The sequence below is a fragment of the Triturus cristatus genome, chromosome 7, assembly GCF_964204655.1.
Source record: "Triturus cristatus chromosome 7, aTriCri1.1, whole genome shotgun sequence".
In the NCBI taxonomy this organism is placed as follows: Eukaryota; Metazoa; Chordata; class Amphibia; order Caudata; family Salamandridae; genus Triturus; species Triturus cristatus.
Genome location: NC_140590.1, coordinates 440,818,009 through 440,841,230, shown reverse-complemented (window position 1 = coordinate 440,841,230; position 23,222 = coordinate 440,818,009).

The following is a 23,222-nucleotide window of genomic DNA, read 5'->3' as shown; positions in this document are numbered from 1 at the left end:
CTCACCTGTCCTTGTGCTCGCGCCTCCAGTGACCGTTAGGATATCTTCAGTACAAGGTTTGCTACTTGTCCTCATCCAGCTGCACGTTATCTGCAACGTCTGTGCAAGGTGACATGGCACAATCTGCATCGGTGGCACAGATGGGACTTATTTTTAATCTCTCCCTGTCACATGACTGGACACATACCGCTCATCGTCACGACCGAGCAGGCTCAAAAGCAGCACTACCATCGTACTTTGACACGCTCAGAGTTAAATAAAATTACTTTCGTAATTTGGAAGCGCTCACACAGATTAGTGAATTTACGCAAGTGTGTCTGTACAATTCACTGATAGTGACATCACAAAACATGCACTAAACACAACCTGCTTATGCTTGGACTTGCCTCTGGATATGGCAGGAATGTAATGGGTTGTACACGTCAGCAACGTTTGCGACGTGAATTCGGCAATCTAACGTTCTATCATGAATGGGGACAATAGATTGATCAACAATGGAATGGATGAGAAAGTGCAAAAAAGCCAGTAAAAAATTTAAAGAGGGGAAAATAAAAGCGATTGTTCTTAATATTGTAGAATTGAAAATTACAAACCTGAGTCAGCACAGAGACTTGTGAGAACAGAATTAAATTAAAAACACGGTCTCGATTACTAGCAGAATGAATCAAAGAGGTGAAATGAAATTGTAAATGTAATAGAAAAGAGCCCAGGGTAGGAAAAACGTGTTTTAATTAAAGACAATGAGTAGCCATCTCCCTTTTCATTAATAGCGAGGCAGGCAGTAAGAGAATGAAAAATAACGTTTAGAAAAGTGTGCATGAATATCTGAGTGGAAAGCAAAGGAAGATGTAATTGGAGACTGAGGAATAGTCGGTTTTGCGTCAGTCTGAGTAGTGATACTTGACTCCAATCCAAAATGTTCTCTGTTTACATTGCTCCCTCCACCCATAGCCACAGGCAGTGCTGAAATTAGTCATAACTGTAACATTGACGGATGCGCCTGCTAAATAAAGGTTTCCTTGCTTGTTTCAGGCTGAAGGTCCATATGAATGGTCTAGCTCTTGAACAGAAGGGTGAATTATACTTGTTTCAGGAGCTTTGTTATTTTCCAAAGCTTTGTGAAGCATGGCATTGAAAGGAATTCCTAAAGGTAAGGTTTGAAGAATGTGCTCCTAATCCTTACTGCGCATCTAGGCTGAAATGCTGATGTTACTGTGAATCATTTGAAGGCAATGCAGTCTAAACAACTATCAAAGGTAAAAACAACATAAGCTATGACAAACTATTTATAGCTGGCTTAAGCTCTGCCTTTTTTTAAACATACAAAGCTTTTTTTAACGATTGTGTTAGTTTTCAAGAATCAAGGAATGATGTTAATTAAGTAGGAATTTGCTGGAAGTAATTCTACGGAGCGTGTGCGACTTGAGCAACTCCCACCCATTTCCATTCTTTGGCTCTTCCGGGATGTATGGCCATTCTGAAGTTTTTGAGTGGAGAGGTGGCCCTGCCCACTGCAGCACAACATGCGGAGATGTGTGGGCAGCGATGTGTCGTATTAGTCTTGCTGCAGAAAGATGTGCTTCTGCAGAGACACACATTGCTAGAGTAGCTCACGCAGCCTACATCTTTGATGATGAGCGCAGTGTACTTGAAGTGCTCTAATGCAATGGAAAAGTCTTGCCAGTTTTAAAGTTTTACAGTTCTAAAGTTGATTTTTCCAGAATCAAGATTATTAATCATGCCTCATAACTTTATATGCTATGTGCATCTCCTCGCCCTCAGTTCACGATTCCCAGCGTCTAATCTACAACTCATGAATCCTCAGGACTTTCTATTGTGATTTTTACATGAATAAATTACCAGTTTGGAAAAGTGGAAGGCACCGGAAACTCTTTGCCTCCCCCCACTAGGATAACGTGTCTCAATTCGTGCTTATTTGATCAACTGCTAGTTGGCAGTCTGTGTGCAATGGAAATTCCAACAATCGGTACTTGGTGCCGCCTTCATCATGACCATTGCTCAGTTGTATTGTAAGTTTTCAGTTTGAAATGAACACTGAGGGGCATATGGTCAAGGATGTGGCGGAGTGAGGCGTTAGCCGTCATGGCTTAACACCTCACTTCGCCACTTCAGAAACGCAAGGCTGCACCATATTTACAATGATATGGTGCAACCTTGCGTTTCGCCCTGAGCTGGTGCTACACTTAGCAGTGTAGCACCAACGCAGGCACCCTTGGGGTGTCTGCGTGCAGGGGAAAGATTGTTTATGTACAGGAAGGTTCCCCTTCCTGTACATAATCTTTAAATGCCAGACACCATTTTTTTAAAGATTGTTTATGTACAGGAAGGGGGACCTTCCTGTACATAAACAATCCAAGGCATTTTGCTTTTTTCATGTGTGCTGCACAAGGCAGCACACATGGAAAAAGCAAAAACGAGGCAAAATAATGCCTTTCTCCTCGTTTCGCCTGTTTAAGTCCAGGTTTTCCCTGTTTCCTATTTTGATCTTGTTTTGTTCGAAATATAATATTCAATTTTTCTCAACCTTTGTGGTGTTTTCTTTGCCTTACTTTGTGTGTGTTTCACAAATACTTTATACATTGCCTCATTACATACACCTGACTGCTCTGTGCCAAGCTACCAGAGGGTAAGCAGAGGCTATCTTTTAGTGTGTACTTACCCTGACTAGAGTGGTGGTTCCTGCCTGGTCTTGTTGCATACCTCAGCCAAACAGGAATTGCATTTCTAACACAGAGCATATACATTCAGTATGCAAAGATCTTGCCCATCTAGTGCTCCAAACAAGAGGACACAACTGCCTTCAATATCAGTCTCATCTGCTCTAACCAGACACGGTATCTCAGAAGTCATCCAGATCTCAGGCTGATTATGAAATTGCATAAAATCTGCCCCTCCATTTCTTCATTAGCTTTTCTGTCACTTTCAGGTGTGTTTCTTATTGAATGTCTATTTCTATAATTCTGTGTCTGAGCCCAGAAAACACTCAATACCTATTTGTCTAGTGTTCTAGCCCCAGACATTCCAGGTTATTATACTGAACCTATTTAATGTCAAAAGGCAATCCTATTTTCCAATCCCATAACGGTTTCAGACATCGCTGTTAGCCTCATACCTACTGCTTCATTTTACAATGCACAATTTCTAACAAATGGCATGTTTTTCCTCCGTAGGCTTGTTATCAGTCAGAGAGACACTCACCAAACTGTTGCCATTTGTCTGAACATGTCCATCAAACCACTGTTGCAGAGTTTCTGTTTGGAAACAGAACCATGCCTGGGACCACAAGGCCTCAGAATGTAGGGACTGAGTCACCATACCCCATCATTAATTATGGGCCCAAATCAAACTAGCTGATAGTAACTTACCTGCCCTCCTAACCTTCCCAGAGTAACATAGACACCCCAGAACACAACTCTGTCGTCCCCGGGGGAACCGTGGAAACAGGTTGTCAGCTTTCATTTTCTCACTCATGCATGTCCATAATAAACAAAAGAAAGACACAAGGGAAGATTACAATATTTCTTGAAACTATCATGCTCTATCATGAAGCAACTGTGCTGCAATTAGAAAACATATACAGCTGAGCAAAGTAATCAGCATTATGAGCAAACTATATACAATGAAACCCCCTACCATGGTGAATGATATATCTGCTGAAGCCTATCCTCACTACGTGAGCACAATAATGTATCAGAGATCGCTGGGATTAGAACTAGCCCCTATACCTGGCATTTGTAGTTAGATGGTCTGTATCTCAGGTTGTGCAAAGCTAGCGCATCCATCCTTGGACCTTTCCCCTCTGCAAGAATCCTCCTCTCTGATTTTCTTGGGGCACGTCTCAGTTTATGTGATAAGAAGTGCCGTGTTGGAAAAAAGCAGCTGCACTTTTGTTGTATCTGTATGTTACAAGATGTTGCTTTACAGAGCACAGAAAAACAGCACAATTATGTTTTACCTTGTACGAAATGTTCAGACTGAATAATAGAAGAAGAGCTGGATAACAATAATAACATTCAATAATATCCAGAGCACCAAATCAGTGTCCAAAATTCAAATGTCCACTAAATGTTGATGTTATCATTACCACTTCATTTTCGGTCTTCACATGTATCCAATACATTTCCAGCAGAAGTTCATAAATAAAACGTGCTTCGTCTTATGGTGAATCTACTTTTGACTTCATCAGGGCGCTAAGCATCAGAAAAAATCTCAGTTCTTACTTTCAGTGTATATTGTTTATACCTGCATACATCCAGATCATATTGTGCAGCTGCCAAACCATGTATCTGGCAAGTCTCCAACTTCAAGTCAAAAGAATCTGTGTTCATTCATAGCATATGGAGAGTACTCGGCTCAGTTGAATAACATCAACATTTAGCTGACATTCGAATTTTTGGACACTGATTTGATGCTTAGGATATTATTGATTGTCTACTGGAAGCACTTTTGTCTTCATCATTGGAGGTGTTTAGCTGCCGCTTCTAATCCTTGGAGCTCCATTGGCAATTAACAGATTGTAAACTTTGGGATGCAGGATTTTGCCCAGCGTTAACCCTGCCACTTCCTTTTTGTATGAACAACACTAACATGTGCTGCCTATTTCTAAAATAATATTGTGGCACAAGAATAAATGAATTACGTATAGCTTTGCAAAGCAAATGTGGCCTACAACATGCAGTTAGGCTAAAATAAGGACCTAAGTAGGAGCTCACAACACCCCCTCCTTGGTCGGGAAAGGAACTTAGAAACTAACTAGATAACAAAACATAAAGCACAAAATAAGTAAATTCAATGCTTTGCTAATAAGTATACAAAAAAATTATAATGATAACAACAAACTTAAATCAATTTTTTTTAAAAGTGGCCAATTAAGGTGTATGGGAGGCATCCATAATGTCTTCCATGAGTTCAATGGAAAGCGAGTCCAGGATGGATTCCATCTCCGAAGACGATAACTCCACATTTGCCCAGTTTAAATCATCCAGGGAACAGGCATGATCATCGTTATCAGCCGATGCTGAGGTAGTATCCAGGCAAATGGCAGCCATGTTGTTAAAGCCACAGTTCAATGTGTTCTGTGCGGAACCACTCATCTCCTCTGAAGGGAGGGGCTCATACTTTGCATTGTGCAGCAGATGCAAGCCCATGGGACAACTCAAAAAATAGGTAGTTAGATGACTCATCAACAGGTTCAAGTCCACAGGGACCGGTGTTTGCAGAGCCAGTCAAATATCCAGTGCCCATTCGAGGGGGGCCCCGTAGGTAATGAAACACAGGTTGGATGTAAGTAAACCAGACAGGGCGCAATGAACAAGGCCGGCAGTATTAAATCCATTAAAAATGTGATGGACTAAATGTAGTAGGTGGTTAACAAGGACTGTATTTCACTGGATGTCCTTGCGACTTGTAATACAAAGGTTTCTTGAGTAGATGTTAGTACTGCATCTTTTTGTAACAGTAGTGTTTGGAGTCTGCTAAGCTTGTTAAAGTATTCATTCAAAGTTGGAATGGAAGACCACAACAAGCTATCAAAGCGACTTTGTTTGGGAGGGAAGAGCATGTTGTTGCAGAAAGTCACTATTTGGGAAACCAATTCAATATATGGGATCCCAGTTTTCATTCCACAACAATCCTGATCACTTATCATTAAATAGCTTCAATTTTAAAGAACTTGAATAAGGGGAACTATTGAAGGGACTGCTATTCCTTTTAGAAAACAGGCCAAATTAGCTACTGATGCATTACATGCGATATGAATGATAGCATGTTTACAAACAAGTGAATGTCCTACAGAAGAGTTGCATTCCTTTCCAGTAAGGAAGATCTCTTTGTTGGCAAGTTAAGAATGATAAGAAAATGGGAGTGAACATAAATCATGAATTAAACTGCCTTCTAGGGGTTCATATCTACCAACAGGGACATGTTTCATGCAAGCTGTGAACTGGAATGTTGAAACTGGGAATGATATTACGCCATGTATAACCAGACAGTGAAAGGTGTTTCTGCTATTGTAAATGGGAGCTGTTCTAACTTCTTGAGATTTAACATAGTGTATGTGGCATCTTTCCTAGCCATGATGAGTCATTGTTTACGTGTCAGATTAAATGGCAAGAATAGATGGCTAGAACCAAGGTAACACCAAGAGATGCAACCATTTTTAAGAGTTTGAAGTGTCCAGCTAAACTGCATGATAGATCTAAGCTGACTTTGCCCAAGGTATATTGGAGTATAAGGAGTATTCAAGGAAAACAGTAATCGAATCCATGGAGGTTTCCCGTCTGGATTTTGGTAATACCCTTTATCTGGGTTCTCCAAAATACGTTACAAACTGACTTCAAGTTGTGCAGAACACAGCAGCTAGGCTTCTCTGAAAACTTCCAAGTCATGAATCAGTAAGGGAGCATCTGAAACATCTTCATTGGCTCCCGATTGATGCTAGGATCAAATTTAAGGCCCTTTGATTGACACATAAAGCAATAAACAACAGAGGTCCCCCTAAAAAATCGTAGGCCTGTTTGTACCACATGTCTCTAATAGAAATTTAAGCTCACCCCATGAACGCCTTCTCAGAACCACAAGAATTAAGAGAGCAAAATGGGGTGGCAGATCCTTTTCACATCTGGTACTTAAGCTCTGGAATGCCTTGTCCCATGAATTGAGACTTCTAGAAGTGGAAGCCAGATTCAGGAACAAGTTAAAGACATAGCTATTCCCTTAGTAAGTTTAATATATTTCCCCTTCGCAACTCGATCACTTTGCTCTGGGAAGCCTTTGGGCAGCTATGCATTCTATAAAACGTTTAACACTAATAATAAAAATAATAATGATGAAGACATGTCACTTTGCATGATGTCAAGTACAGATGACAAAATGGTATTAAAAATATAAATGCAAGAAGACAATCTATTAATACTATTATCAACAACAGCAAGCACTTTATCCAAATTCTCTTGATCAATTTTTCTTAAACGTGCATCAGCTTTCATTTGTGACAATTTCCAAATTTCATTATATGTTGCATAAATAAATCTTTTATAGCGTGGAGATTCAGGATCCAACAAGAAGTCAGATAGGTCCATGCAATCGGAAAAAAAGAAAGATGTTGTTTTACTGCAGACACTATGGAATGTCCCAACCATTGTTGACACAATTTCCACACCAAATATGTGGTGACAATACCTGAAAGCTCAGAGTGGGGATAACGGGGGATGGGCCTGCTTGCCTTAACCACAAGTGTGGAGTTCAAAAAAAGAGTATAACAACCATTTATATCTACTGGCCACAATAACCACTCATGAGGATCTTAGACTGTGGAATGAAATGTGCCATTTTGCAACATACGATCTAGCTGTTCTTCAGAGTATTTTGTTAAATGCTGCCAATTGTTAAATTGGGCAATTGAAGGAATGTTTGGTGCCTTCATGTCTTTCATTTTAGGTAATCCTAGACATGTGAGCTGCTGAATGGTCTCATCCAGAAAAATCACTTGTGTTGGAAGTAGGTAGGCTCGGAACAAGGTTTCTGTCCCCTGAACCTGCCAAGGTTTGTTACACCAAATTGATTTTATGTCAATGGTACCCTTCCACTAATCATAGCCTTTTACAGCTAATTGGTTAACAAATGAGTCTGTATATATTAACTTAGTTTGTGTAAGCATTTCTTTGGTGGTGTAGGGATAAGTTTGAAATTATATGACTTCAGGACAGATGTGTCATATCCCCAAAAATATGCACATTTATCCTTAATTGTTTTTGAGCTCCCTTGTGGGGGAGCGGGGCAATGTTCTCATTGTGTGTAATTAAAAAGTGTGCATTGAACACTAGCTAGATGTAAATAGTGATGTCCATAATGATGGTAGCAGAACATTTCACTGTAATTAGCAGAATTTACATACAGATCCTCTGATTTGAAAACAGTATAGTATTCCAGCTCTGAGAGCATGGAGCTTACAGTTTCAACATCCCAATCATCAGAATGTAAACCAGGTATAATTACATCACCCATAGAAACCCTAAATACAAAAGTAAATACAGAATTCCCGTAGGACCGAATAAATCGATGGGAACTTTATCCCAAACAATTACATCTGGTACTGGGACAGCTGAAATGTTCACAAAGTCTCTTTTCAGTTTATGTTAAGATGAGTGAGGCGTCAACACCTCATTGATCAGTTCTGTAACAGAGCATTCTGGTAGATGAATGCCATTAATCAGTACGAAAAAAGTCACAAATCCAATCCACAGGAATAGAAAAACCAAGTAAAGTGTTATCCAAATATATATCAAAGGTGGGACCAGATAAGTGCGTTTCAGCCATGAAAAGAAAACACAGGAGGAATGTCTAAAACAGAAGAATCATCAAAAGAATCCAAAGAAAAATCATCTTGACCCACATCATACCCAGAACGAGTTTGCCAAAAAACTAGTGCCCCAGGTACAATATTAGGACTTAAAAAATGCAAAGCAGTGGATCTGTATAAGCAACATCAACTGCAGAAGACACAGTAGTAGAGCAGTACTCACTTCAGTTGTGTTGCTGGTAGTTGCAGCTGATGCAGGAAGTAACTTTAGTGCATTCTCCGCCTACCCTCCCACCCCCTCAGCAGGGGAGAAATAGCTTTGGTGGTGCTCATGAGCTGTATAGGAATTTCCTGTATGGTAGCAAGAGGAATTAGGGAACTACTAAGGACTCCTCGTGGCCTACTGTTAAGAGTTGGCCACATGATGTCACTTGATCAATGGAACCAAAACATTTGTCTTTAGAACCAGGAAGCAGTGGTAAGATAACAGTTCTTGTACCTTGTTTGCCAAGGACTGGCACCGGGGCCAAACTCCTTCTTTACCGCCACCTTCTCTCGCACAAGATCCCCAATTTGTGGAATCCAGCCGAAAGGTTCTGGTTTCTCCTTGATTCCTGCAGATGCAGATGTCTTCAATTGCTCATTGGATTGGGTGTCACGGACGTTTTGTAGATCCTGTAAGACAGCACAACGATCATTTACTTCAAAGGGCATAGCCCATCACAATTTCTGGACCGTCAAGGTTGCAAACATACATTTTGATGCCAAAGAGGACCTTGTATGGCATCTGGCCACACAGAGATCTTTTAGGGAGATTATTAAATGCTCATTGTATCCTATATAGGTGATGGATCCAACTACATCTTGTAAAGGACTACTTTCAGTCACAGTTCATCCCCTCCACAACAGAATTGCTCTCTGGCCGATATGGAGAGGAATAATGTACCGGTACATGCAGGGAAACCTTAGTATCCCGGTACACTTTAGAAGCGAAAGACGGGCCGTGATCCCAAACGAATGTATTCCAATAGAGATGTGCATGTCTTCAATAACAGTACGAGCATCAGCTAAATGCTGTGGCCAAACCCAGAGGAATCTGGAGCAAGAATCAACTACATCTAGGATAAAGTTAAATGTAGTATCCGAAATAAGAGGACCACAGTGTTCCAAATTAATGCAGCCAAACTGCTTGTTGGAAATTAACAGATGTGTCTACAGTGGACGAGCTATGATGGAAGCTGTTGCGAGTATAACCTATAATATGCATTGCCTGGAGTTGACTCGGCTAGTGGGCTTAAGGCATACTTGATGCCAAACGTGATGTACGTAAATTACATTTGTAGATTGCATAGCACTCACACATGCAGGACACTTAAATGTAATTGTTTAAAAGTGAAGCAAACTGTTGTATTGGTGCTAAAGGAATAATACTTGTTGCAGGAAGTGATATTAGCCTGTATATAATCGTGTCAGAGAGAGTAGATTTGCTGTGTTGAGTTCCACTTCAGCTGACTATGGCTAGTGTTCCCACACCCAGCTTCCAGGGTGTTGACACACGGATCTGGTTTTAGTGGGCAGTGATTCAGCTCAGAAAGCTTGCATGATATTTTGGCTGCAGCAGCAGTTACAATCCTATTACTTACTGCTAATCTTCATTACCCCTCATCTCCGTCCTCCTCGTCTCAGTCCTTACTTGTGAGGCAGAGTCGCCTCACAAGTAAGGACTGAGAAGAATAGGACGGAGAAGAGGGGGTAATGCTTCTCTCCCTGTTTTTTACTAACAGAGTGGAGTATACAATGCTCTCCCCTCCCAGAATGTAGTTTCTCCTTCCGTCCCTTACACACTATACCCTCTTCCCTCCACCCACCACACACAGAGGCCAAAGCATACATATAGAATTGCTGAGTGCAGGTGTTAACTGTATGTAATAGAATAGCAGGTCTGTTTAATTCAAGAAAAAACACAACATTTGGTATGTTCCAGCATCCGCCTCAGATGTTGAAGGGACTATCATTGTGATACTATCAGATCTAGACCTACATACCCAATACTCAGGAAGGCGGCACATATGAAGCAAGATAAACAATTGCAAGGGAGCCGGATACTAAACTTCCCGAATCTCTGCATGGGTACGGCGAAAGGTACTGTTGAACCAAGGATTGTCATTCCGGTACAATTGATGGCATTCAGAAATGGAAAATCCTATGTTTTCACCCAAGTGAAAGTGGCACATGATTTCCTGGAATCGGGAACAGCTGATGTGAAGAGTTGAGATACTGGAAAATGAGTAGATGGTGTAGGAGAGATTGTTTGTCCATGCCGGACACCTAGTCAACCTGCATGGCATTGATAATGCCAAGTAGGAGCAAGAAGGGAATTTTCTGAACTGTTAGGAATATGAAGATTAAGTGAATACTGGAAGAATATGTCTCCTTTGAAAAGTTCTGCATAATCCCACTACCTTTCTTAGCTTGATTTTCTTACTTCTTAAGAATTCACATATGCATGTTTTAGCAAAAGCAAAGTGTGTTTATCCCTACCTTGAACTATGCTTGAAGAAACTATTGGAGGGTCTTATTATCAGTGTTTACTCATGGTTACTCTGGGATACTGCTTATGGGGACAGGCCCAATGAGGTGTTTGTTTTATTTATATTGGTGCTGTACTCACTCAATAAAAAACATTTAAACCTAAGCCCAGTTTGTTAAAACCATTCATTCAGTTAGATCCATTCACAAGTTTCTTAGCTCACAGTTTACTTTCAATATCTAACAATGGTAGGTGACAGTTCTTCAGGAGCTTTTCATCAGTAGTAGGGAATAGCATGCAGCCCTTCCGTGAAAGAGGCATTGGGCCCTAAAGAGAGATACTTTAGAATAGGGATAATAAAACTGATCTGCAAAAGCTTGGATCGAATTTCATTAATATTATAGTTATGCCATTTTGGCTAAGCGCCTCAAAATTCCCTGATTCTTTAATTATTGTCTCACTCATAAGAACTCACCAGATAATGATCATTAACAAACTGGCTCAATTGGTAAATCATGTTATGGTGTATCCTTAGCCCACAATAAGCTAATTTATTACTGACAAACAGGCATGCTAGTATCACATTTAAACTGTCATCTTGAATTATGGGTGCTTGCCGTTGTGTAGCGTAAAAATTGTTTGTCATCTTTGTTCTTAACAAACTCCCACATTTCAGAAAATATTCCCTCAAAGGAACAGTTTGTCCTCAACGTATACTTTGTCTGAAGCTCTTCCTACTATTTTTCACTGCAAATTATTTGCCAGCCTTTGTGTGGGGAAATTCCCTGTCCTACCCTAAAAGCTGGTTCTGGTCAGCTCTTGCCTTCCCCTGGGTTTCTGGGATGGACCCTAAATTGTCATGGTTGACAAAAGGCAGGGCAGGTCTGGTGTCAAGTTTTTTTGTGTATGCTGCAGGCAAGCCCGATGAAGAGTAATCAGGGCAGGAGACAGCTTCTCCCTAGCCATCCTGTGGGGAAGACCCACTCATCTCACACTTTGGCTTTCTTTGTCTCACTGTCTTAAAGTAATACACAACCCACACCAGTAGTGCCATTCACAGTCATGTGACCCAGGGCTCTGGCAGAAAGGCACAGTTATGGATGTAATACTCGAATTAATCTCAGCCACTGATAATTACTCGGGGCTGCATCCCAATCCTTCATTATTTTTCACACCATGCCACCTCAATTTCGACCCCGCCATATATCAATCAGTCTTGCCCCTGCTCCAATGGGAACAGCCAAGCCCGAACTTCAAAGCTAGGTCTTTCTTAAACTGGAGCACAAGCAACCGAGGTCCGGTTTTGTCCTTGTTAGAGCTCATCAGCTAGGTATAGCTTGGCTCCAGTGGCTTAGTGTGAACGGGACAAACATCTGGGCATACATGTCCCCACTTAGAGTGGCACACTGAAGTATATACAAAAGTGATGGGTGAAATGCTTGAATTCATCTCAGCCATTGGTAATTACTAAAGCTGCATCCCAATCCATTGTTATTTTGCACACCATGCCACCTCAGATTGGACCCAGCCATATGCAAATCAGTCTTGACTCTGCTCCAATGGGAACAGTCCAACTTGAATTGCAAGGTGAACTCCTCCCAGAACCAGAAGATAAGCAACCTAGGACTGGTTTCACCTTTTTTTTGGGCTCATCAGCCAGGTTTAGCTTGGTTCCAGTGGCACAGTGTGCACAGAACCTACATCTGGGCATACCCATCCCACTTAGGGTAACACACTGAAATATACAAAAAAAGTATATTCAGTGCAAAACCGATCTTGGGTTGCTTTTGATCTGGTTCAGGGAGGACCTTGTCTGCCAGTTCGGGCTGGGCTATTCCTGTGGGAGCAGGGTAAAGACTGATTTGCATATAGCAAGGTCCAAAGTGAGGTGGCACAGTGGGCAAAATACAATGAACTGGGATGTGGCCCTGAGCGATTGCGAGTTGCTGAAATTAATTCAAACATTCCATCCATCACCTTGCTGTTGTTGAACTTTCTAAAAGTGGCATTTCCAAAATTGTAACTTAAAATTAGACTTCACCAATAAAGACTATTTTAAATTACAATTTACTTGAGTGTAAATATATTTTCTGAAGTTAGCATTTATTAAATGTAATTTGATAATCCAGTGTTAGTCTATGGGAGAGACAGGCCTTACAACAGTGAAAAACAACTTTAGGAGTTAAAATGTAACTACACATTTTCTACTTTTTAAATACTATGCACACTGTCCTTGGAGGCTTTTAGGCCTGACCATAGGGGTGACTTATAAGTATTAAAAAGGAAGGTATGGCCCTGACAAAAGGTTTACTTTGGCAGGTCAAAATCACAGTTTGAAACTGCACTATAGCATGCAGTGGAAGGTATACGGCATATTTTAAAAGGCTACTGAAGTAGGTGGCACAATGATTGCTGCAGCCAATTAGTACTATTTAATTTACAGTTCCTGGGTACATATAGTACCATCTACTGGGGACTTACAAGTAAATTAAATGACTCCTCTCCCCCTCTCCTTGCACTCTATAAAGAGGTCTTCACTGTAGGTGGGTCCCCTTATGATCTTCAAGGTGCAACGATAACAGTGATCTAAAACCTGGACAGCCGCTGATGAAGTACTCCTCATATTGTCCTAATACACTGATCAACTAAGAGACAAAGATACAGGCCAAGATCCTAGCTAATCACTTGATTACAGTAATAATAGTGATTGTACATAGAGTCCAAAATGGGTTTATGCAGGGCCGTGATACTTGTCGCTGCTTGAGATGGGCGAACATTGCTCTCCACCCTTCCCTGTGCTGACCAGAGAGCATTGGTCTCAATTGATTTCAAGAAAGCCTTTGACTCTGTAAACGGGCCCTTCATGTTCCAAATCCAGGATTGGGTCGCTCTTCTGAAAATATGCCCGGATTCTATAGAAGGATGCTTGGGCAGTGGTTAGGGTTAACCGAACCCTGTCCTCTCATTTACCATACAGAGGGGAACGAATTTGAATTTCTCAATAGCTCACTGTCTCAGGGCACTGTCATTCAACCTCTAAAATCGGCCATCATTGTCCCTATCCTCAAAAAACCGGGCACCGACCCCTCCGCTCTCGCTAACTATCGCCCCATCTCATTGCTGCCCTTCCTAGGGAAGGTGCTGGAGCGCCATGTCACCAGAGCTCTCAGTACCTTTGTGGAGGAAAATGGAGTGCTAGCCCCCCGTCAGGCTGGGTTTCGCCCCGCACACTCCACGGAGTCCGTAGTGCTATCGGTCCTTGACAACCTCAGAGAAGGCACGGACACTAACCACCCGCAGGCCCTGGTACTCCTCGACCTCTCCGCCGCTTTTGACACGGTTGATCACTCCATCTTACTCTCTCATGTCGGAGCGGCGGGGGTCGGCGGCTCAGCTTTGGTCTGGCTGTCCTCCTTCCTGACGGACCGCACCCAGGCTGTCTGCTTGGGCGACTACTCGGCGGACTTCCGGAAGGTCCAATGCGGGGTCCCCCAGGGTTCTTCCCTCTCTCCTCTTTTATTTAATTTGTACATTGCCCCTCTCATCTTTGCTCTTCAGCAAATGGAGGTCTCCGTCTACAATTACGCAGATGACCTCCAGCTTATTTTTACTTTGTCCCCCTCCCCTAAGTCCATGGCGAATTTCCAGTCTATTATGATCTTTATATGGGACTGGATGAATTACAACCACCTGAAGTTAAACCCAGACAAAACTGAGTTGGTTCTGACAGGTGGTTGCACCAGTCCCTGGACCCACGCTCTTCTGGCCCCCCTCCCTAGGTCCCCCCCTCCTCCCTCTTCCTCCGTGAAAACTCTAGGGATCAAACTGAACGACCAACTCACTCTGCACTCCCAGGTCAGCTCCGTGGTTTCCTCCTCCTTTCTTTCACTCCTCACCATCCGCAAAGTCTCCCGTTTCTTTTCTTTTTCCGCCCTGAAACTCATTGTCCTGGCGATGGTAATCACCCGCCTAGATTATGGCAACGCTCTATACTGCGGCATGCCCGCCTACAGCATGCGCCGATTACAACTGGTCCAAAACCAGGCTGCCCGCCTGGTTCATAATCTGGCCAAATTCCACCATCTCACTCCGCTCTTGAAGTCCTTGCACTGGCTCCCTATTCGAGAACGAGTTCAGTTCAAGATAGGATGTATCACCTTTCAAGCTCGGGCTGGCGTAGCCCCTGCGTTCATCTCCTCGGAAATCAAAGCCTACGCCCCCGTCAGGGAATTACGCTCATCCTCTCAACAATTGCTGACAGTTTCCCGCTTTAGGCGTAAAAAGTGGGGGGGGCACGAAATTTTCCACACTTGCCCCTGCCTTCTGGAACTCTCTCCCCGCCCACCTTAGATCTTCCACTCAATACCCGCACTTCCGCAAGGCGCTCAAAACCTTGCTTTTCTCACAGGCCTTCCCATCATAATCGTCCTTCTCTTCCCCTCCTCCCCGACCCTCTTGCCCTCTTGGGCTCAGTACTTCATAGCGCCATGAAACCGCCAGGTGTACGTGCGCTCTACAAATATTTTAAACTCAAACTCAAGCAGGGGTGTTCTCTCTCACGCCTCCTGTTTGCGTTAGGTATGTAAACAATTGCGGAGTGGATTCATCGGGAAGTTTAGATAAGCGGGTTTAAATGGGGCAACTCACAGGAGGATAGAATGTCGTTGTTTGCAATCGACATCCAGATATATTGCCAGGATCCCACATCTTCTTTACCAATACTAATGCAGAGATTGCAAGCCTAAGGCGAGGCGTCTGGCCTCACTGTTAATCGGAACAAGTCAAAATATTTACCAGTGACCAGATATCATTACAGTAACAAAGACTCCACAAGTGGCATGTGATCACTGGAAATATTTGCATATGTATATCACCCTAACCGAGAGACATACATGCAAGTTCAATATAGAATCATTGTTCTTCAGAGTTCAGCGTGACATGGAGGTGTGGGGATCGAGGCCCATAATATGGCAGGTGGAGGAGCATTATGTAGGATGGTTGCGCTTCCCCATGTGCTCTACGTCCTACAGAATTACCCATACGAAATTCCAAAGGCAGTCTTTCAGTCACTGCAAGTAGCAATTACAACCTTCCAGCGGGCTGAGAAACAAGCCAGTATTGAGTTCCGCAAAGCTGTACTCTCACCTTATGAAGGGGAACTAGGACAGGCAGATGTCAGGCTGTCCTACTCGCATCCATCTGCTACGTGTGCTCTACTGGCTTTTTGAAGATAGGCACCTTACTTCCGAACTGGAGGCCACAGAACACTATGGTGTGTATAATTTGCTATACAGCCCCTACAAAAGATTGGCGCTGTAGCAGGCCACTCAAACAATTCTGCAATGCAGGTATCAGGTGCTCCAATTGGATAGGAGAGTTTATTGACTGCAGAGACATTTGCTGTCTCCAAGCATCTCCGTCTTACCAACTGAAGTACCTTCTTCATGTATACTGCAGTCTGAATAGATTGATTAGGATAAAGAAGGGATTAGACCCTCACTGCATTAGACGTAGAGAGGGACTAGGAACCTTTTATCACACAACATGGGATTGTCCCATCATACAGATGTACTGGTTCCAAGTACATTGTAGTTTGTCCAAAATAATAGGCAGAATAGTTGTGCCAGAACCCAAGATAGTATTATTAGGACTGAGGGATGAAAGTGTGGGTGGGGGCCCAAGAAGCACAAGACTCTTTGTGGCAGTGGGCTTTTTGTGGCAAAGCAAGATATTATCCCACATTGGTGTCTAGTCAAGGCTCCATCTTTTAAGAATGGACACAAGGATGGACTATTGTACAAAAGTAGAAGAGCAGGTGTATAAATCAAGGGGTTGTCCATGCAAGTGCCTCTAGGAATGCAGCCAATGGTGGGATTACCAGCAGCGGATAGAATGTTTGTAATCACCACTGTCAAACAGAAATCACGTCTCAGAATGTTCATGTATTGATTGACATTAGGCTGTGCATTCGCTGTCCATTACTGTTGGTGTCAATTGAAAAATCAATAAACAATGTTAGAAAAAAACAACAACAAGGGTATACAATACTCTTAGGGGCATGCCCTGTTCAACTTTCCAAGTATATATTACTGTCACAACTTCCTTTTCTAGAAAATTTCGAGGAATGCTCCCAATCTCCCATGTGTTATTTATTTAATTTGTCTTTCACTGTTTATTCTGAAAGAGGCGCACTGTAAAATAAACTGCATCCATCGGGGTTCGTGTGCGATTTTAATACCATCATGCAGAAGGAATTCTATATTTTATGAACATCCTCAAAACAGTTTTACCTCCACCACTTACGAAAAACAAACCAACCGCTTATTAATAAAGTAGGCTAACATGTTGTGTTTACAACTTAACTGAATGATCGATTGCTTAGAATGGAGCACTGAAGAGAAAGCTAGAGCGGAAATATAGAAAAAACAACTCATTAACGCTTTTTTGTTTCTCATGGTTCCATCATTATTTCACTTTGCAAAACTTTGCCAGTAAAAAAAAACGTTGTACACCCCAACTTGCGTAGCGTGCTGCTGCGTTTCAGAGAACTGTTTGGAGTCTTCTTTCACATCAAGGATATTCAGCTATTATACGAGCTCTCTGCACATTTCACAAGTGACAGAGTTCCTCAGCTGATGTCTGTGGTCAGGTGACAGCATTAACCCAGACACCTGTGGAAACCATTGCTTCGGTCCACTCTGTAACCACAGCGACCAGGAAGTAGTATGCACAGGGATCCCATGCACCAGGCCAGGAATAGTACCCGGGAGGAAGACTGCCAGTAAAATACCACCAGCATGAGTGGAGATGATCTGTGCATAGCCGTGCACAGACCAGTGCAACTCTCGCTGCCCACCCCAGAGTCTATGAACTGATGGCATGATGACTAGAACACTCCAGCCATGTCTTGACCCAGACACAGCCTCTAAAAAAAAAGATGTATTTGATGAAAGCCACTGTTTATGTTTATTGCAGTGCCACTGGTTATTGCCCTATTTCAATGTCCATTTCTTTGCACTGTACTCCGTGTGACCCTGAATGCAGATCAAACCTCACACTGCAGATGGATCATTTAGGTCCTTATTACGATGGCCCTGATGTTCCCACTCCTGGGGGTGCTGATGCCAGTGAGTAATATTCGGGCCCTTATAAGTAGGACCTTGAAACCTCCCTTAGAAATGAGGGTACATTGGTCATCCCTGGTCCGTTTCCTTCCAGTTATTCCTCACTTTCCCGTAAAGGTCCACTGGTAATACGGGCATTAGTGATCTATGTTTAACATGAATATTCATATTTCCTACTACATAGTGACAGGTTTCTCTTTTGAAAAAAAATAATACTTTATTACAGACTGTCGTCGTTTAAATCGATTCGCGCCAGACAAGTCTGGGCGTCTCGCTCGCAGATAGTGCAACATGTTTTTTGAGCCTGCTTCGCAAAGGCGATAGCATGAATAAAACCAATGTGCAAGGGAGATGAAGAGAGTCTGAGAGTCTGAGATAGTAGTGACAGCTGGAGGATGTTCTGCAGGACGGAGACAGGTTAATTTGAGTGGCTTGGCAAGTTGCTTTGTAATTAGGAATTGATGAGCTTGTTCTGACCTTATCTGCGTGCAGCTTTTACATCCCTTCACCTCCCTCCTCTCCCGCTGAGGCTCAGAATGCCTACGAAGTTATCCAGTCAAATTAAACCACAATCTATTTTTTACTATTTATTTATATTTCTATTAGAACATCGTGCTGTGCACGTCAGTCAAGTGAAGTACTCTTAACTGTGCACAGAAGACTAGTTGTATGCCTTTCAACTTACGTGCAAGATTGGGGCTTTGCACATCCGACCAGAGATGTAAAGCAGGCCTCTGCATGGCTGAACCACAGGTGCCTGTACCAGCAGCCCCAACAATGAATGCGTCTAAACAGCGCACTTCTTTACCACACATGCCTTTACCACGCAATTTTGTGGTAAAAGCATCTTTGATAAAGGGATGTATGGTAAAGTTCACACCCCAGCCCCTCCGCCCAAAGTCCTAAAATCCTGGCTCCTGTCCTATAAAACCACCCCGAGCCCTACAAACGACCGCACCCCTAAAACCTTAAACTATCCCAACTCCCCCTGCCCTAAGCCTTAAAAATGTTCCCACAGACCTTAAAACTGTACCTTCCCCCTGCCTTGAGCCCTAAAACTCTGCCCCCTACCTTAAAACCCACCTCAACACCCCCCTACCCTAGGCCCTAAAAACCACCTGCCATGAAAATTGCCCGTTCCCCCTGCCCTGAGCACTAAAACACTTCTCCCTATCTTAAAGCCTACCCCGTCCCCCAGCCCCCCCGCCCTGATCCCTAAAACCGTCCCCCTCCTTTAAAACCTAAAACCAGCCCCCCCCCCTTTATACCTACCCCCTTCGGCTCCCCACCCTGAGCCCTAAAACCGGCCCCTTCCTTAAAAACTAGCCCCCAGCCCAACTTACCTCATCGCATCCCAGTCCTTCATGCATGTCCTCCCTTTCAGTTCCTCTGCCTGCCCGCTTAGTAAGCTAAAACGCCAACTGCCTTAACCGCGCATATGCATGGTTCAGGCATATGTGTGGTTAAGGCAAGCGTTATTTAGCTAGCAGTGAAACGGAACGTGTGCTTGAAGCCATGTTGTAAAGGTAGTTTCCCTTATTTATCTGTTGGAATTTAATATGCATATTCCCTGGTTTAATGCTGGTAAATTTGATCTCCTATATTTAATTTGAGTAAAATTGTGGGGGTGCATTCATTACCACAGAGTTTTATAACCCAGAGCCTTATGCAGAACTGAGAGGAATTCGAAATTGTGTGGCCATTTTGCAATCGTGGGATACATGTGATAATTTCATCATTACCTAATAGGTTTAGGAAATAAGTGGTGTTTCGCTTTTCCACCCTTCCCATCACTAAGGATACATATTTACACTTGAGGATGATGGAGGAAGGGCTGTACTGGTCCTGCTTGATTTAACAGCAGCCTTTGATACCGTGAACCACGCGGTATTAATACAAAGGCTACAGGATGTAGGTATCAGTGGTATATCTCTTGCCCTCCTCGCCTCATTTTTATCCTCTAGGGAACAAGTGATTTTTTGGGATGGATATTGGTCTGAGGAGTTTACACTCCCCGGCGGAGTCCCTCAAGGCTCGGCCCTATCCCCCACACTTTTTAATATTTTTGTAGCCCCTCTGGCCAGACTAATAAAAAGTTACGGCTTCACGCTGGTGTCATGCTGATGACACGCAGCTTATAGTGGTCTGTAACACAGTCAGTGGATGCCACGGCAGCCGAATTTTGCAAATGCACTTCTGTCCTGATGACCTGGATGAACTCTAACTTTTTAAAGCTGAACACAGATAAAACCGAGGTGATAGAGTTTGGTAAGAAAATCTCTATCTGGAACCATCTTTGGTGGCCAACTGCAGCCGGTACCTGTCCCGCTCCGGTCAACATACCCAGGAACCTCGGTTTCATGTTTGATAAAGACCTCACCTGGGCCCCTCAGATTAACCAAGTTTCATCAGCTTGTTTTTTTATGTTAAAAGGCCTGAGGAAGATTCTTCCATTCATTCCTTTTTCCTTGAGGAAAACAGTGGTAATAGCCACGATTCTGTCCAGGATTGACTATTGTAACGCACTATATTTGGGAGCAGGTGCCGCTCAATTTGCCAAACTTCAGTCAATCCAGAACGCGGCAGCTAGAGTCTTGCTCAAATTACCCAAACATCACTCTACATCGAACAGTATAAAACAACTTCACTGGCTCCCAGTCTGACGACGTGTTGACTTTAAGACGCTGTGCCTGGTGCATAAAGCCTTGTTTGGTGGTGGGGCCAAGGATGTGCAATCCCTATTCTCCCGATACGTACCATCACAGTCTTTAAGGTCGGCCACCCTTGGCTTGGTACAACTCCCAAAGATAAAGAGAGTAAGGTGTGGAGGAAAACGCTTCTCCTTCTTGGCATCCAAACTATGGAACTCACTGACCACACACCTGAGACTTTTACCAAATAGATCTGTCTTCAGGAAGAACATTAAAACATGGCTCTTCTCCCAACCCTAAACATCATAATCAAGACGCCTAGGCAGTAGTGCGCTCTATAAATACCTTCAGTCAGTCAGTCAGTCAGGTCTTTACTACCTTTACACAGTAGCGGCTCGTAGTGGGAGTGCTGCGGGGCGGTGAGGCGGTGCGGGGGAGGAGCAGGGTGGGGACTAGTAAACCCCAGCTCATGGCCGTCCGGAGTAATGTAAATAAATAAATAAAACAAATTTAATTGCACACGCTGCATCGCCATTTGGCATTTCAGCACGCACAATGAAATTTGTTTTATTTATTTATTTATTTATTTGCATTACTCCGGGCGGCCGTGAGCCAGAGTTTACTATCTCCCACCTTGCCCCTCCCCTGCCCCACAGCACCACAGCACACCCTCCAGGAGCCGCTACTGCCTTTACACCTCTTGTATATTTGAGAGATTTACACACAGAGGTGCCGATCACAATCCGGTAAAAACCGGGTACGAACCGTCGGACGGAGCATATTCTCCGTCCGACGCGTACCCGGTCGTCAAAATATACAAACATGGAATTACGATTCGCACGGGTACACCATTACCGTACGAATCGTAAAAAAGACCGACCGAACAAAAAACACCTACCAATGCGATCCGGGAAAGCGCCGACCTGACGTCGGGACGCACGCAGCCAGCCATTCACGACCCAGGAATCACGATTCGCACCGACGTCACCCCGCACGGTGAATATTTTGCGGCAGCCAAAAACTGCCGGGAAATCAGGACGACGCGAACAAGGACCACCAGTACGCGACGGACAGACGGCGACGCGAACAAGGAGGACCAGTACGTGACGGACACACAGGACGACGCCACCAAGGAGGACCCGTACGCGACAGGACGACGCGATCAAGGAGGACCCGTACGCGACAGGACGACGCGAGCAAGGAGTACCAGTACGCGACGGACAGACATGGACCCGAACCTACGAGTCATCCCTGCCCTCATAGCAGTACACCTCCTCTACAGGTTACGACGCAGACGCCGCAGAAGGTCAGAATAACTAAGGGAGGGGGGAAAGTGGGGTGGGGTGGGGGTGGCACGACCAGGGCAGGCCACAAAACAACCACATGAGTGACACACTACACATGGCCTGGACATACCTGACTCCCATGCCCTGGTCACCACGAGGGGGTGGGGGCGTGTCCTGATAATCCAGCGACCGCCACAACGGAAGTCCGTCACCACGCGAACCGGCAACACAACCAGACAGGTACGTCCCGTACCCACGCCTGAAGAGCGTGGGTACGAGTCGGACCACGCCCACACACGTCACCCCAACAATGGCGGGACGGATCGCACCCACGTGGCAAAGGCCTGGGTACGGGCCGCACAAACATCACATAGCGTGGGGACGGATATGTACGGACCCTACCCCCACCCCGTATGCAAGGAGCGTACCCCCCAGCCCAACAGTGCAAGTACGACCCGTACCCCCACCCGCGGACGTACGGAGCGTACCCCCAGCCCAACAGTGTAAGTACGACCCGTACCCCCACCCGCGGACGTACGGAGCGTACCCCCAGCCCAACAGCGTAAGTACGACCCGTACCCCCACCCGCGGACGTACGGAGCGTACCCCCAGCCCAACAGTGTAAGTACGACCCGTACCCCCACCCGCGGACGCACGGAGCGTACCCCCAGCCCAACAGTGTAAGTACGACCCGTACCCCCACCCGCGGACGTACGGAGCGTACCCCCAGCCCAACAGTGTAAGTACGACCCGTACCCCCACCCGCGGACGCACGGAGCGTACCCCCAGCCCAACAGTGTAAGTACGACCCGTACCCCCACCCGCGGACGTACGGAGCGTACCCCCAGCCCAACAGTGTAAGTACGACCCGTACCCCCACCCGCGGACGTACGGAGCGTACCCCCAGCCCAACAGTGTAAGTACGACCCGTACCCCCACCCGCGGACGCACGGAGCGTACCCCCAGCCCAACAGTGTAAGTACGACCCGTACCCCCACCCGCGGACGTACGGAGCGTACCCCCAGCCCAACAGTGTAAGTACGACCCGTACCCCCACCCGCGGACGCACGGAGCGTACCCCCAGCCCAACAGTGTAAGTACGACCCGTACCCCCACCCGCGGACGTACGGAGCGTACCCCCAGCCCAACAGTGTAAGTACGACCCGTACCCCCACCCGCGAATGCAAGGAGCGTACCCCCCTGCCCAACAGTGTAAGTACGACCCCTACCCCCACCCGCGTATGCATGGAGCGTACCCCCCATGCCAACAGTGTAAGTACGACTCGAACCCCCACCCACGAATGCAAGGAG